This window comes from Aquarana catesbeiana, linkage group LG11 (assembly GCF_042186555.1).
Source record: "Aquarana catesbeiana isolate 2022-GZ linkage group LG11, ASM4218655v1, whole genome shotgun sequence".
NCBI lineage: Eukaryota > Metazoa > Chordata > Amphibia > Anura > Ranidae > Aquarana > Aquarana catesbeiana.
Genome location: NC_133334.1, coordinates 204,768,852 through 204,785,677, shown reverse-complemented (window position 1 = coordinate 204,785,677; position 16,826 = coordinate 204,768,852).

Here is a 16,826-nt window from a genome sequence, read left to right as displayed (position 1 = left end):
GAGGAAAAATAAGAGAATACTGGGACGGGTGTCTACTCTCTAATTTATAGCTATGTGGTCCTATCAGGTTGTGGAGGCGGAGTCACAACCCAACGTGTATGCTGCCATGATGCGACAGGAAAATGCACTGCAACACACTGCTCCTTATTTAAGGTTAAGGAAAAAGAGAGGGTAAAAAAAAGCACTGGACTGCATCAAAAACGCGCATGCAGAAAAGCACCTGGAACGCATCCGGACCGCATTTCTATGGTGTGAACTGGCCCTAAGACTATGGGCGTGCTGGGGAGGCGGGAATGGGCGTGGCTGCTAGGAGGTGTCCTGTGCACCAAAGGCTGTGATAGACATGAGAACAAGGCTTGTTCTCATTCTTTCACACAGCGAAAAAGCGGCACTGCGCATGCGCAATGCTGCCAAGCAGCAAGGGAATCGTAGTTACCATGTTCAAGAGGGGGGGAGTTTGGGACTTTAAATGAGGCACATTATATGTACCTCCATCCCGGGAACGAGTACATAAAGAGAAAAGGGAATGTGGGACTTTAAATGAGGCAATTGACTTGTGGAGGTAGAGTGGTTGGTAAACATTATTTAATTGTAACCATAATATAAAACAGATAAAAAAAAGTATTTTCATATATCTTCACATACGCATGGCATAAACGTAATAGATACATATATGTCAACTTGGCAGCACATAAGAGATAGTACATTTTAATAAAGTATAATACAAGGTATTTCTTATTAGCAGGCATTGGTAGCCCATATGCAAAAGAGCTGCTGTAAGATAGATGCACATACACATGGGTGGTTACATACTACTCAAAGAATTTTGAATGTATAAAAGATATATATGGGCCAGTGAATAGGTAGTGAGCCAAGCTTGTGACTGAGCACCCCATGGAAACTCGGCACGTTTCATGGCTGCCATTCATCAGGAGTTGGGTACAGAAGTAAAAGGTCGGCTAAAACACTGTGCTTGGCTGGCAACGAGGAAGATGGGACCCCAAATGGTTGTCTGTTCCAGAGCTGAGGCAAGGGACCCCACCCCAGCCAAGAAAACACCCACATAGCATGCCCCACTGCCACAGCACATTCCACATGTGTGGGGAAGATTGCAAGTATCGTGTTGTGTGTGTGTGTGTGTGTGTATCCAGTGAATGGGCTGTGTATGTTGCCTCCCTGGTGTCAAACCCATAGTGAAATTATGTATTAATTGGGGCCAGTGAATAGGTAGTGAGCCAGGCTTGACTGAGCACCCCATGGAAACTCAACACATTTCATGGCTATCTGCCATTCATCAGGAGTTGGGTACAGAAGTAAAATGTAAATATCAATGGATATGTAGTATTAATATGTCCTACCCCTTTAAGGGGAGAAAAGACCTCATGGGGAGAAAGAAATCTATACTCACAGGTTGGTTAAAACACTGTACTTGGCTGGCAACGAGGAAGATGGGACCCCAAATGGTTGTCTGTTCTGGAGCTGAGGCAAGGGACCCCACCCCAGCCAGGAAAACACCCACATGCCTCACTGCCACAGCACATTCCACATGTGTGGGAAGGATTGCAAGTATGGTGTAATGTAAAAAAAATTTAAAAAAAAATTGTGAAAGAAGTGTAAAAAAAAAAAATGTGAAAAGTGAAAAAACATGATAAGTGAAAAAAAATTAAAAATATATATATATATTTTAGAGGTGTGGAATTTAATCGATGCATCGCGATTCGGGGGTCCCCAATGCGGCATCGATGCAAGCACCCCGAAAAATCGATGTCGGGTGTGACGTCAAAATGGCTTTTGCCATTAAAAGCAATTGTAATCCATTAAGTGGTGATCGCTGTATGTGTTTTTTTTTTTTTTAAATATAGTTTCATACCTCGTTTTTCATTTGTGTATATTTAACTGTATATCCCGGCGCTCATGTGACTGCTCAGTCCGGCCCACCCCTCTCCTCTCTGTCTCTCCTGACGTCAGCCCTGCCCGCCTCTCTTCTGATCTGATAGCTACAGTTGGTGGCCGGGGCAACGAGGTATGAAGATGCATATATTTAAAAAAAAAACACATACAGCGGTCACCACTTAATAGATTACAATTGTATTTATTAACAAAAGCCATTTTGGCAAAAACACAGTTATATACAGACTAAAAAATAAGATATGAAGCTGCATACATTTTAAAAAGCACATACAGCAGTGGGCACTTAATGGATTTTAACAGCATTTTTTACCACACAGGTATTTTAACAGCTGTATGTAGAGTACAAATGTATTCTACTTACACTGTCTCCTAGGTGTGCTGTGTGACATTATTTCTCCCCCCCCCCCACCACTTTGTACATTCCACTGTGTTAACTCCTAGTGTGCTGGAAGGTGCAAACGAGGGAGCCCAGAGAAATGTCATCACAGAGACAGTACAGGAACTTCACAGGGCTGTTTGTCAGTTGTGGATTGTAATCCCTCCTGACCTCCCAGCAGCCGTGTGTGAATTCCTGTACCTTGTAGTGCACCGGATTAGTGCACTACGTAAAGTGGAGTTCCACCCATTTTTTAGTTTATTAAAAGTCAGCAGCTACAAAAATTGTAGCTGCTGACTTTTAATAATCAGACATTCACCTGTCCCGCGGTCCATCGATGCGGCCGCACGGAGCCTCGCTCCTCTCCCTCTCCTCGGCGCCATCATATTTACTGTGGGCAGTGACAGCTTATGGCTTCACAGCCGGGCGCAGACTGCACGAGCCACACTGCTCTCTGCCATTGGCCAGCCAATCTTCTGGGACCCAGAAGATTGCTGGCAGGGAGGGGCCGCCTAGTAAATTTTTTGTTTATTAAAAGTCAGCAACTACAAAAAAGTGCATCTTCTGACTTTTAATAAAAAGACACTCACCTGTCCCACAATCCAGCGGCGTGGCCCCGCAAACCCTCCATTTTCTCCCCTGACTGTCCACGGCGCTGGCAATACTACTGTGGGCATCCGGCTGTGACAGCTTGCAGCTTCACAGCCGGGTGCGCATGTCTCACTGCGCTGTCCTGCACAGCCGGGCAATCTTCTGGGAACTGTGATGTGTCCCAGAAGATTGCAGGAAGGAAGGGCCGCCTAGGCGGCCCAAGCGGAAGTGGGCGCGCGTCAGTAATCGTGATGCATCGTGGGATCGAATTGAATCGTTGACCAGATGTTCGTAATCGAATCGAATCATGAGACCAGTGAAGATGCGCACCCCTAATATATATATATATATATATATATATATATATATATATATATATATATATATATATATATATATATATATATATATATATATATATATATATAATGATATGTGTATGTTCTAATGAGTGTTATGTGTGTATAAATATACATACACACACAATAGTACATGGGTGTATTGCATGTGTCAAAAAAGGGAAGAAAAAGGGCTGAGAAAAGAAAAAGAAAAGGAAAAAATTGTGCATATCTTACCTGTGTGTGTGTATCCAGTGAATGGGCTGTGTGTGTTGCCTCCCTGGTGTCAAACACATAGTGAAATGGTAGGCAATCAAGCTCACCTGCTTATGTAATCCAGGTATGGGGCGGGTCCCCGACCAACATCATGCACAACGTCGAATGAGAAAAGGAGTTGGCAGTGAAATCCACCACCGGCGCAAGCGCCAAAGTGGAGCCCCGCCAACCCCATCTCTGGCGTGAGGAGGACCAAGGATGTCCCTGTATTGCAGCGTCAGAAGACACCACAGGTCGCGTCATGACGCCGATGCGCAGGAGGGCCCCCCCCCACCAATATCTCAAAAGAGACTTAGAAGGGAAGCACTTCTGTGCATCGCAGCTCCGGAATCAAGACAAGAAAAGGGGCACCCCCCATCCCCGACCAGCCTCAGCGTGGATGGAGTCATAAAGAACAACAGAGGCCCAGTAGGAAAATATTTTTTAATATATAAATAATTAGAAAAATGGGCATTGTATCAAATAGTATATCTAATACAGATATTGCATATGTCATTATTACATAAACGTTTTGTTGATCAAATTAAATTATACTTGTAGTACAATGTCAGATATACCGCCAAGTGACATAGACATGTCATAGTAGATGTCTCGAGTGTGTGGACCCTAAATAAAGTCTACTACCAACCAAGGCAGACCTCACACATGGATGGCAAGGGAACACTGCCAATTTAAAAAATCAATTGCCTCCATCCCTGCTGCATACAATCAAGGGGGGGGGGGGTTTGGAACTTTAAATGAGGCACATTATATGTACCTCCATCCCGGGTACGAGTACGTAAACAGAAAAGGGATTGTGGGACTTTAAATGAGGCAATTGACGTGTGGAGGTAGAGTGGTTGGTAAACATTATTTATTTGTAACAATAATATAAAACAGATAAAAAAAGTATTTTCATATAGCTACACATAGACATGGCATAAACGTAATATATATATATATATATATATATATATATATATATATGTCAACTTGGCAGCACATAAGAGATAGTAAATATTAATAAAGTATAATACAAGGTATTTCCTATTAGCAGGCATTGGTAGCCCATATGCAAAAGAGCTGCTGTAAGATAGATGCACATACACATGAGTGGTTTCATACTACTCAATGAATATTAAATGTATAAAAGATATATATGGGCCAGTGAATAGGTAGTGAGCCAGGCTTGACTAAGCACCCCATGGAAACTCGACGTGTTTCATGGCTATCTGCCATTCATCAGGAGTTGGGTACAGAAGTAAACTGTAAATACAAATGGATATGTAGTATTCATTAATATGTCCTACCCCTTTAATGAGAGAAAAGACCTAATGGGGAGAAAGAAATCTATACTCACAGGTCGGCTAAAACACTGTACTTGGCTGGCAACGAGGAAGATGGGACCCCAAATGGTTGTCTGTTCCCGAGCAGAGGCAAGGGACCCCACCCCAGCCAGGCAAACACCCACATAGCATGCCCGACTGCCACAGCATATTCCACATTTTAGTGTCTCAAGAAATGAGATAGAACAGGATTGCTCAATTTTTAAATATGTATAGGAGGGTGCAGATCTGCTGGGAAGGAAGATGGCCAAAAAGTTGGGAGGGGTTTTTAAACTAGGCGATGGGGGGGAGGGTCCAGAGACAGTGATAGCCAGCGTGGAAGATATTCCAGAGGGTAGTATTGGGGGCATTAGTGGTAGGTTAACCAAAGCACAAAAACACAAGGTGAGTATAGTAGCAAGTCCAAGTTGCAATCTTGAAACACCCAATACAAGGACAATATGCGACCGGTCTAAACTATGTGGCATGTTCACCAATGCCAGGAGCCTGGCGGACAAGATGGGTGAACTAGAGATACTGTTGTACAAGGAGGATTTGGATTTTGTGGGAATTTCAGAGACCTGGTTCAACAGCTCTCATGATTGGCTGGCAAACATTCAAGGGTATACCCTATACCGCAAGGACAGAGAGGGTAAAAAAGGGGGAGGGGTAGGCCTATATATCAAGAATAATGTACAAGTGAATGTGAGAGATTACATCACTGAGGGGGCTAGGGAGGAGGTGGAATCTTTATGGGTAGAGCTCCAAAGGGATGAAGCTAAGGGGAAAATAATACTGGGAGTATGCTATAGGCCCCCTAACCTGAGGGAGGAAGTGGAGACGGATCTCCTATCACAAATTGGATTAGCAGCAAGGATGGGAAGTGTTATCATAATGGGGGATTTTAATTATCCAGACATAGACTGGGCGGAGGGAACCGCGCATTCATTTAAGGCTCGCCAGTTCCTTAGTGTCTTGCAGGACAATTTTATGGGTCAGATGGTAGACGCACCAACTAGAAATAAAACATTACTAGATCTACTGATTACCAACAATACAGACCTGATAACGGATGTGGAAATACGGGGCAATTTAGGTAACAGCGATCACAGGTCAATTAGTTTCAGTATAAATCACACAAATAGGAGACATGAAGGGAACACAAAGACACTGAATTTCAAAAGAGCCAACTTCCCTAAACTACAAACCTTGCTAAAAGGCATAAATTGGGATAAAATATTAGGAACAAAGAATACGGAGGAGAGATGGGTTTGCTTTAAGAGCATATTAAATAAGGGCATTAGCCAATGTATCCCATTGGGTAATAAATTTAAAAGAGCGAACAAACATCCTGGATGGCTTAACTCCAATGTAAAAATGCATATAAAAGCAAAGGAGAAGGCCTTCAAAAAATACAAGATTGAGGGATCATCCACAGCATTCAGAATTTATAAAGAATGCAATAAGAAATGTAAGGGTGCAATTAGGATGGCTAAGATAGAACATGAAAGACACATAGCGGAGGAGAGCAAAAAAAATCCCAAGAAATTCTTTAAGTATGTAAACAGTAAAAAAGGGAGGACAGACCATATTGGCCCCATAAAGAATGAGGAAGGACATCTGGTTACAAAGGATGGGGAGATGGCAAAGGTATTGAATTTATTCTTCTCCTCAGTCTTCACGAGTGAATCGGGGGGCTTCAGTAACCAAAACTGCAGTGTTTATCCTCATGACACAACACAGGAAGCACCTACATGGTTAACAGAGGACGGAATTAAAATTAGACTTGAGAAACTTAGCATTAATAAATCACCGGGACCAGATGGCTTGCATCCGAGGGTACTTAGGGAACTCAGTCAGGTGATTGCCAGACCGTTGTTCCTAATTTTTACAGACAGTCTATTGACTGGAATGGTACCAGCTGATTGGAGAAAAGCCAATGTAGCACCAATATTTAAAAAGGGCCCAAAAAACATCCCTGGGAATTACAGACCAGTTATATTAGAAATGATAGAAGGGTTTGGCGCTGTTCCTATTTAGTTTCCTACCTCCATATAGGTTACTAGATTAAAATAAATTCTTAGGTGTACCGTGCATATATCAAATATTAAATACAAATTAACAATATGGATTCCCAAGTATACCGTGCATGTGTCAATTAAATATTCTGCTACAATATTGTGCAATCATAGGTGATACATAGACATAACTTAAATGCTTACATATGTAATATTGCTAGGGAGGGAAGAAAGGGGGGGGGGAGGAGGAAAGGGGGGGGGGAGGGAGAAGGGAGTGAGATAGGGAGGTGGGGAGGGGGTGTAGGGAATCTGTTCCTAAGGAAAATTACAATAACAAGATAAAGTGCACATGTGCTGGTGCAATCCAAAAGGCAACAGTGACAAGATAAAGTGCAAACGTGCTTCAAAATTCTTTAGTAAGTCTCTTGTGCCATATTCTTGTGCTGTGGTGATAATCCTTCACTTATAATATCTCTTTGCTCTGAAAGTGCAGCCACTCACCAGATCACTTCACCCCTGCGGGGGTAGTAGGCAGTTACAGTTTTATCGCCACTGTACAGCGATCGCTGGCGGGCTCAGGATCGTGGTATATCATATATAAAGAGAGAGGGAGTGCCCATAGCGTAAAATTGCTTTAAAAAAGTTTTATTACACAAAATGAAAGGGTACTCACACTTTTACAGTAAAAATCAAGCGAAATGGTAAAAACGTCAAAACCGTCATAAATATCCTTCAGCGCTGGTACAGGAGGTGATGTTTGGGAAGCACAGATTAGGCCACGCCCTACGCGTTTCGTCGTTAGGACGTCGAAACGCGTAGGTCGTGGCGTAATCTGTGCTTCCCAAACATCACCTCCTGTACCAGCGCTGAAGGATATTTATGACGGTTTTGACGTTTTTACCATTTCGCTTGATTTTTACTGTAAAAGTGTGAGTACCCTTTCATTTTGTGTAATAAAACTTTTTTAAAGCAATTTTACGCTATGGGCACTCCCTCTCTCTTTATATATGATATACCACGATCCTGAGCCCGCCAGCGATCGCTGTACAGTGGCGATAAAACTGTAACTGCCTACTACCCCCGCAGGGGTGAATTGATCTGGTGAGTGGCTGCACTTTCAGAGCAAAGAGATATTATAAGTGAAGGATTATCACCACAGCACAAGAATATGGCACAAGAGACTTACTAAAGAATTTTGAAGCACGTTTGCACTTTATCTTGTCACTGTTGCCTTTTGGATTGCACCAGCACATGTGCACTTTATCTTGTTATTGTAATTTTCCTTAGGAACAGATTTCCCACACCCCCTCCCCACCTCCCTATCTCACTCCCTTCTCCCTCCCCCCCCCTTTCCTCCTCCCCCCCCCTCCCCCTTTCTTCCCTCCCTAGCAATATTACATATGTAAGCATTTAAGTTATGTCTATGTATCACCTATGATTGCACAATATTGTAGCAGAATATTTAATTGACACATGCACGGTATACTTGGGAATCCATATTGTTAATTTGTATTTAATATTTGATATATGCACGGTACACCTAAGAATTTATTTTAATCTAGTAACCTATATGGAGGTAGGAAACTAAATAGGAACAGCGCCAAACCCTTCTATCATTTCTAATATATCTCAGCTGTCCCCATTTTAGGGTGACTGCCTGTTGGGAGGCAGCAGTTCCAAACTTTACCAATTAAGTCTTTATGTCCACTGCGCGGGTTCACCATCCCTTTACAGACCAGTTAGCCTAACATCAATAGTATGTAAACTCTTGGAGGGGATGATAAGGGACTATATACAAGATTTTAGTAATAAGAATGATATCATTAGCAGTAATCAGCATGGATTCATGAAGAATCGTTCTTGCCAAACCAATCTATTAACCTTCTATGAGGAGGTGAGTTGCCATCTAGATAAAGGAAGGCCCGTAGACGTGGTGTATCTGGATTTTGCAAAAGCATTTGACACAGTTCCCCATAAACGTTTACTGTACAAAATAAGGTGCGTTGGCATGGACCATAGGGTGAGTACATGGATTGAAAACTGGCTACAAGGGCGTGTTCAGAGGGTGGTGATAAATGGGGAGTACTCAGAATGGTCAGGGGTGGGTAGTGGGGTTCCCCAGGGTTCTGTGCTGGGACCAATCCTATTTAATTTGTTCATAAACGACCTGGAGGATGGGATAAACAGTTAAATCTCTGTATTTGCAGACAATACTAAGCTAAGCAGGGCAATAACTTCTCCGCAGGATGTGGAAATCTTGCAAAAAGACCTGAACAAATTAATGGGGTGGGCGACTACATGGCAAATGAGGTTCAATGTAGAAAAATGTAAAATAATGCATTTGGGTGGCAAAAATATGAATGCAATCTATACACTGGGGGGAGAACCTCTGGGGGAATCTAGGATGGAAAAGGACCTGGGGGTCCTAGTGGATGATAGGCTCAGCAATGGCATGCAATGCCAAGCTGCTGCTAATAAAGCAAACAGAATATTGGCATGCATTAAAAGGGGGATCAACTGCAGAGATAAAACGATAATTCTCCCGCTCTACAAGACTCTGGTCCGCCCGCACCTGGAGTATGCTGTCCAGTTCTGGGCACCAGTCCTCAGGAGGGACGTACTGGAAATGGAGCGAGTACAAAGAAGGGCAACAAAGCTAATAAAGGGTCTGGAGGATCTTAGTTATGAGGAAAGGTTGCGAGCACTGAACTTATTCTCTCTGGAGAAGAGACGCTTGAGAGGGGATATGATTTCAATTTACAAATACTGTACTGGTGACCCCACAATAGGGATAAAACTTTTTCGCAGAAGAGAGTTTAATAAGACTCGTGGCCACTCATTACAATTAGAAGAAAAGAGGTTTAACCTTAAACTACGTAGAGGGTTCTTTACTGTAAGAGCGGCAAGGATGTGGAATTCCCTTCCACAGGCGGTGGTCTCAGCGGGGAGCATTGATAGCTTCAAGAAACTATTAGATAATCACCTGAATGACCGCAATATACAGGGATATGTAATGTAATACTGACACATAATCACACACATAGGTTGGACTTGATGGACTTGTGTCTTTTTTCAACCTCACCTACTATGTAACTATATATATAATCTATGTAACTATACCATAGTTTGTAGACTCTATAACTTTTATACAGACTAAATAATATACACTGATTTGGGTTATTTTTACCAAAGAAATGTAGCAGAATACATTTTGGCCAAAATTTCCAAAGAAAGATTATTTGCAAAATGTTACAGAAATGACGAAAGATGTGGGGGTTTTTTTTCCCCAAATTTTCGGTATTATACCAAAAAAATCTAAACCAAGTGGTGATTAAAAACCACTTAAAGTGATACTAAAGGTTTTTTTTTTTTTTTTTCTTTTAAATTATATTCCTTTAAGGTAGTGTACTGTTGGTTCACTTACCTTTTCCTTCGTTTTTCTTTTTAGGATGCCTCTTTTTGGTGTGTGATTTTGGAACTTCCTGTTCCTCTTCTACAAGGTTGCCCCCTCATCCAAGCCGTTCTGCCTGGGGTTTACTATACGTGAGGCAAGGGAGCTGTGGGCGTGTCTAAGACATTGTAGCTCCGCCTCCCATGCCATCTTAATTACTATGTGATTATTAAGGGCCAGTTCACATCACATGCAGTCAAGTGCGTTTTTTTTCTGCATCAAAAATGCATGGAAAGTAGGTTATATGGTTTTCAATGGCATAGTTCACACCAGTGCTTGCCGTTCCAGTGCGTTCCAGGTCCAGAAAAAAAAAGTAGAACATGCTGCATTTTTTCTGCACTGGACTGTACTGGAACGCTGTAAAACGCAACAAAAATGCACTGGAACGCACCTAAATGCACCAAAAACTGCAACACACTTGTCCTTATTTAAGGTTAAGAAAAAAGAGGGGGGGAAGAAAAGCACTGGACTGCAGCCGGACCCCGTTTCTAAGGTGTGAACTGGCCCTAAGACTATGGGCATGCTGGGGAGGCAGGAATGGGTGTGGCTGCTGGGAGGTGTCCTGTGCACCGAAGGCTGTGATAGACATGAGAACAAGGCTCATTCTGATTCTTTCACACAGCAAAAAAGCGGCACTGCTCATGCGCAATGCCGCTAAGCATCAAGGGAATTGTAGTTCCCATGAAGACGTGACGTTGCGGTAGGGAGTGCGCTCCAAAAACCGGAAGCCGAGGATATCATACAGAGAGTCAAGGAAGAAGTGCGGAAAAAGAATACGTATATAACAGGTAAATCAAAAAATTTAGGAGAAATAACAGCTAGATTACTGATGTATGCAGCATATAGATAGGATATCGATTAAAAATGTTTTAGCTTTACAACCCCTTTAAGGACAGAGCCTCTTTTTGAGATTTGGTGTTTACAAGTTAAAATCTTTTTTTTTGCTCGAAAATTACTTATAACCCCACAAACATTATATATTATTTTTTTTCTATCACCCTAGAGAATAAAATGGCGGTTGTTGCAATACTTTCTGTCACACCGTATTTGCGCAGCGGTCTTACAAGCGCACTATTTTTGGAAAAAATACACTTTTTTTGATTAAAAATAAGACAATAGTAAAGTTAGCCCAATTTCTTTTTATATTATGAAGGATGATGTTACACAGAGTAAATTGATACCCAACATGTCACCCTTCGAAATCGTGGAATGGCGTCAAACTTTCACCCTTAAAAATCTCCAAAGGCGATGTTTAAAAAAATTCTACAGGTTGCATGTTTTGAGTTACAAAGGAGGTCTAGGGCTATAATTATTGCTTTCGCTCTAACGATGGCGACGATACCTCACATGTGTGGTTTGAACACAGTTTTTATATGCGGACGCTACTCACATATGTGTTCGCTTCTGCACGCAATCTCGGCGGGACGGGGTGCGTTAAACATTTTAATTTTTTTTTCTGATTTATTTTACCTTTTATTTTTTATTTTTACACCATTCTTTTAAAAAAAAATTGTTACTTTTACTCCTATTACAAGGAATGTAAACATCCCTTGTATTAGAAAAAAAGCATGACAGGACCTCTTAAATATGATATCCGGGGTCAAAAAGATCTCAGATCTCATATTTATACTAAAATGCAATAAAAAAAAGTCATTTGAAAATAAATATAAAAAATACCCCTTTAAGAGCTATGGGCGGAAGTGACGTTTTGACGTCGCTTCCGCCCTGCAGTGGTATGGAGCTGGGTGGGGGCCATCTTCCCCTCACTCAGCTCCATACCTAACAGGGAAGAGGACACGACTCCACCACTGCCGGCGGCTCTGGTAAGCTGCGGAGGGCACCGGAGTGTGGCGGGAGGGAGGGCCCCTCTCCCACCACCGATAAAAGTGATCTCGCTGCAAATCCGCTGCAGAGACCACTTATCTGAAACGGGACCGCTCACTGAAGAAGAGGATACAGAGGTTAGGGCTGCTATTGCCGACGTATATCGACGGTCTCTCCGGCTGGACTGCTCTCTGAGCGCTCCGCTGTGACTTATATAGGGGGAGACCCCGCCCCCTTATGCTGTCACAGTCCCTGGGCATGCTGGGACTGTGACGTTTTAGGGGGTGTGGTCCCCGGGTGATGTTGACCACGCCCCCTAAAATGTCACAGTCCCAGCATGCCCAGGGACTGTGACGGCATAAGGGGGCGTGGTCTCCGCCTATATAAGTCACAGCGGAGTGCTCAAAGAGCAGTCCAGCCAGAGAGACCGTCGTGTCAACATCTGGAGAAGAGAAGAGGGAAGAAGCCAAGAAGACAAGAAGCCAGAAGTCCGGGCCTCCGCTGGCAAAAGTGCGGCATGAAGACAGCGGAGGAGCTGGCAGAAGAACTGGAACACTGGGAGAAGAGGCCAGAGAGAGCGGAGAAGAACCAACCGGACGCCGGGAGAAGAGGGACTGGAAGGACCCCCGAAGCCGGAAGAAGACCCCCGAAGCTGGAGGAAGACCCCCCCGGAGCTGTCAAATAAATTATTTTAAAAACCTGTGTAGTGTGTTTTATTATTGACACTTTTTCCCTAGGTGAATGGGTAGGGGTACCATGTACCCCATACTCATTCACATTATAGGGGGCTCCCGGATTCCGATAAGCCCCCCGCCCACAGACCCCAACAACCAACGGCCAGGGTTGTCGGGAAGAGGCCCTTGTCCTCATCAACATGGGGACAAGGTGCTTTGGGGGAGGGGGGGCCGCAGGCCCCCCCTTCCCCAAAGCACCCACCCCCCATGTTGAGGGCATGCGGCCTGGTACGGTTCAGGAGGGGGGGTGCTCGCTCGTCCCCATCCCCTTTCCTGACCGGCCGGGCTGCGTGCTCGGATCAGGGTCTGGTATGGATTCTAGGGGGGACCCCACGCCGTTTTTTCGGCGTAGGGGTTCCCCTTAAAAGCCATACCAGACCTAAGGGCCTGGTATGCCCCGCGCTCGCCGCAATAGGAAAATTTGTTTTTCCTATTGCAGCGAGCGCGAGATGCAATACCATCCTTGCGTCGTATCTGGTCCGTCGGACCAGCATACAGACGAACGGGCTTTCCGTCGGACCAGCATAGACGAACGGGCTTTCCGTCGGACCAGCATAGACGAACGGGCTTTCCATCAGGAACTGAGTCCGACGGAAAGATTTAAAACATGTTTCAAATCTAGGTCCGGCGGATTTTTGGGAAAAAAAAGTCCGCCGAAGCCTACACACAATCGGATTGTCCGGCGGACTCTGCTCGTGTGTACGTGGCATTAGAGTATGTAGGAGGATTTGTTTCATCTCTGTGTACTGTCTGAGGCCAGTCAATTTACTAGGTCCATGTGAGTGTTTACAACCACTTTAATGGTTAGAAAAATAGGAAAAATAATAGAAAAAAATCTGCAGAAAAATCAGCAGAAAGTAATAGTCAAAGTCTTTGTAACACGCGTCTGAAAAATAAAAAAAATTAATCCTGTTCCCTTATAGCAGGTTAACCACTTCAGCCCCGGAAGATTTTACCCCGTTCCTCTTTTGCGATTCGGCACTGCGTCGCTTTAACTGACAATTGCACAGTCGTGCGACATTGTACCCAAACAAAATTGACGTCCTTTTTTCCCACAAATAGAGCTTTCTTTTGGTGGTATTTGATCATCTCTGTGGTTTTTATTTTTTGCGCTATAAACAAAAAAAGAGCGACAATTTTGGAAAAAACACAATATTTGATACTTTTTGCTATAATAAATACCCCCATTTAAAAAAAAAAAAAAACAAAATATTTTTTCTCAGTTTAGACTGATATGTATTCTTCTACATATTTTTGGTAAAAAAAAAACGCAATAAGCGTACATTGATTGGTTTGCGGGGATAGGGGATAGATTTATAGCATTTTTATTTATTTATTTTTTTTACTAGTAATGGCGGCGATCTGCGATTTTTATCGTGACTGTGACATTATGGCGGACACATCGGACAATTTTGACACATTTTTGGGACCATTGGCATTAATACAGCGATCAGTGCAATAAAAATGCATTGATTACTGTAAAAATGTCACTGGCAGTGAATGGGTTAACACTAGGGGGGGATCAAGGGGTTAACTGTGTTCCCTAATGTGTGTTCTGAAGGGGGGAGGGGACTGACTAGGGGAGATGACAGATCGCTGTTCATACTTTTTATGAACAGATGATCTGTCACTTCTCCCCTCAGAGAACCAAGAGCTCTGTGTTTACACACAGAGCTCCCGGTACTCACCGTGTTACGAGAGCCCGGCACTCACATCAGCTCCGGGGGCGAGCAGGAGGCGCGCGCACGTGCCTTCCAGCGGCATGCGAGCCCCTAGTGGCCACCTTTGGAGCCGACGTAACATAACGGCGTTGGCTGGTCGGAAAGCAGTTAAACAGCACAGTGCTTGTGCTGTCTAACCTGCCACTCTCTAAACTGTAAAAAAACTGGCTGAGCCTGCCTGGTTCTGCTCTACCCCTGTAAACTGACCACGTTTATCCTGGCTGCTGAGCCCTGACACTGTGGTCAGTTTATGTGCCTCCGTAATCCGCAGCTCTACTCTGTCCTTTCCCCCCTCCCCTTCTGTCAGTTCTGTGTGTCTGTGTGAGCTGTCTCCCCTCCCCCTCCTACCGCTATTAGTAGTACATTACATTTTAACAAATGTCACTGCCTGCCCCGCACCTTTATCCAGAGATAATGCACAGTGCAAGTGTTTTTTTGAAAACAAAGCCTCTAAATACATTTTTCAGATATCTTCAAGCCGGTCACATGACTCCCAGCTGCTCTGCTACTCCGATCCAGGGCTACAGCAGGAGGGGCTAAGTACCCTGCACGGCGTTCACGTGACCTCCCAGCTGACATCAGAGGGAGAGCTTGGCTCCTCCCGCTGTAGCCCAGGGATCGGAGTAGCAAAGCGACCGGAAGTCACGTGACCGACCTAAAGATCTCAACAAAAAAAAAAGGTATTTAGAGGCATCTATTTCAGTAAACACCTACACTACCTGCATTATCACTGGATAAAGGAGAGGGACTGACAGTGAATTATTTTGTTATGGTTACAAACACTTTAAGGGGAGAAGGGAGAATGCAACAGTGAACATTTTAAAACAAATTTTAACTTAAAAAGTGGCACAAGTGCTTGAATAGTTTGGTGCAGGCTATTGGACAACAATAGTAACTATCACATATCACTTTTAAACTGACTTGGTGTGGTTGACACAGCACATAGAATATGAGTAATGACATTCTTGATTTGGTGCATGGAAAATTCACCAATATTTACACAAAAAATGCTGTATTCCCTTTGTGTCCAGGGTGCCTTTGGCCAATCATGGCTCAGGTGCTAAGTCCAGGCCCCATACTATATAAGACTTATGCTTACACGGCGGCCGTATATAGTGAATGAATGGAGATTAGGCAGGAAGCGTAGTGTGCAGTCAGTGTAGTATTATATATATAATACAGTTCAGAGTATATAGTGCAGTCTGTATAGTATATATAATGCAGTTCAGAGTATATAGTGCATTTAGTGTAGTATATACTGTATATATATATTACAGTTCAGAGTATATAGTGCAGTCTGTATAGTATATATAATGCAGTTCAGAGTATATAGTGCAATCTGTATAGTATATATAATGCAGTTCAGAGTATATATAGTGCAGTCCGTATAGTATATATATAATGCAGTTCAGACTATATAGCGTAGTCCGTATAGTATAAATAACAATGTTCAGAGTATATAGCGCAGTTCGTACAGTTTATATAATGCAGTTCAGAGTATATAGTGCAGTTCGTACAGTATATATAATGCAGTTCAGAGTATATAGTGCAGTCCGTACAGTATATATAAAACAGTTCGGAGTATATAGTGCAGTCCGTATAGTATATATAATGTACTTCAGAGTATATAATGCAGTCTATATAGTATATATAATGCAGTTCAGAGTATCGGAGATGTGGTTGGGAGGTTGTTGGTTGTAGTTATTTAGGTGCTTAGACAAACATCCTGTGAATAGCTTCCCCGGCTGTTTTTATTGGTACAATGGGTAGTAAAATTTCCTGTGGAGGAATGTTACTGGTAATAATGTTAATTCAATTTTAGCCTGATCTATGATGATTATTGACCAGTAGTAGTGGGAACTTGGTTTTAGTCCCGGGCCGCCTGCTTTGAGTTATGGGTTAATCATGGTGGGGGTTGTTGACCCGTTTTATGAAATTTAAGTATGATCAATTATAATTAGTATTTAAGTTTTTCGCTCTCGCTATTGGCCATTTGGGATTAAGACATTATGATTCACGTATGTTTCTTATTATGGAGAGTATAGAAAATGGATAATCAATGTGTGGCGGGCCAGGACTCAGAAGGAGGCTTGGTTAATTTTTACTGTATTTAAGGTGGAGACACAGTATGCCACCTGTGCCCCAGGATGATGTCAGTGACGAAACGCGTTGGACGGAGCGACGTGCTGACATCACCATCACTGTTGTGTCCAAATGGATGGGTTGTGTACGGCGACATATCAAGTTTTAGGCATTTATCTTTATTTTTATGCCCTGAGTTT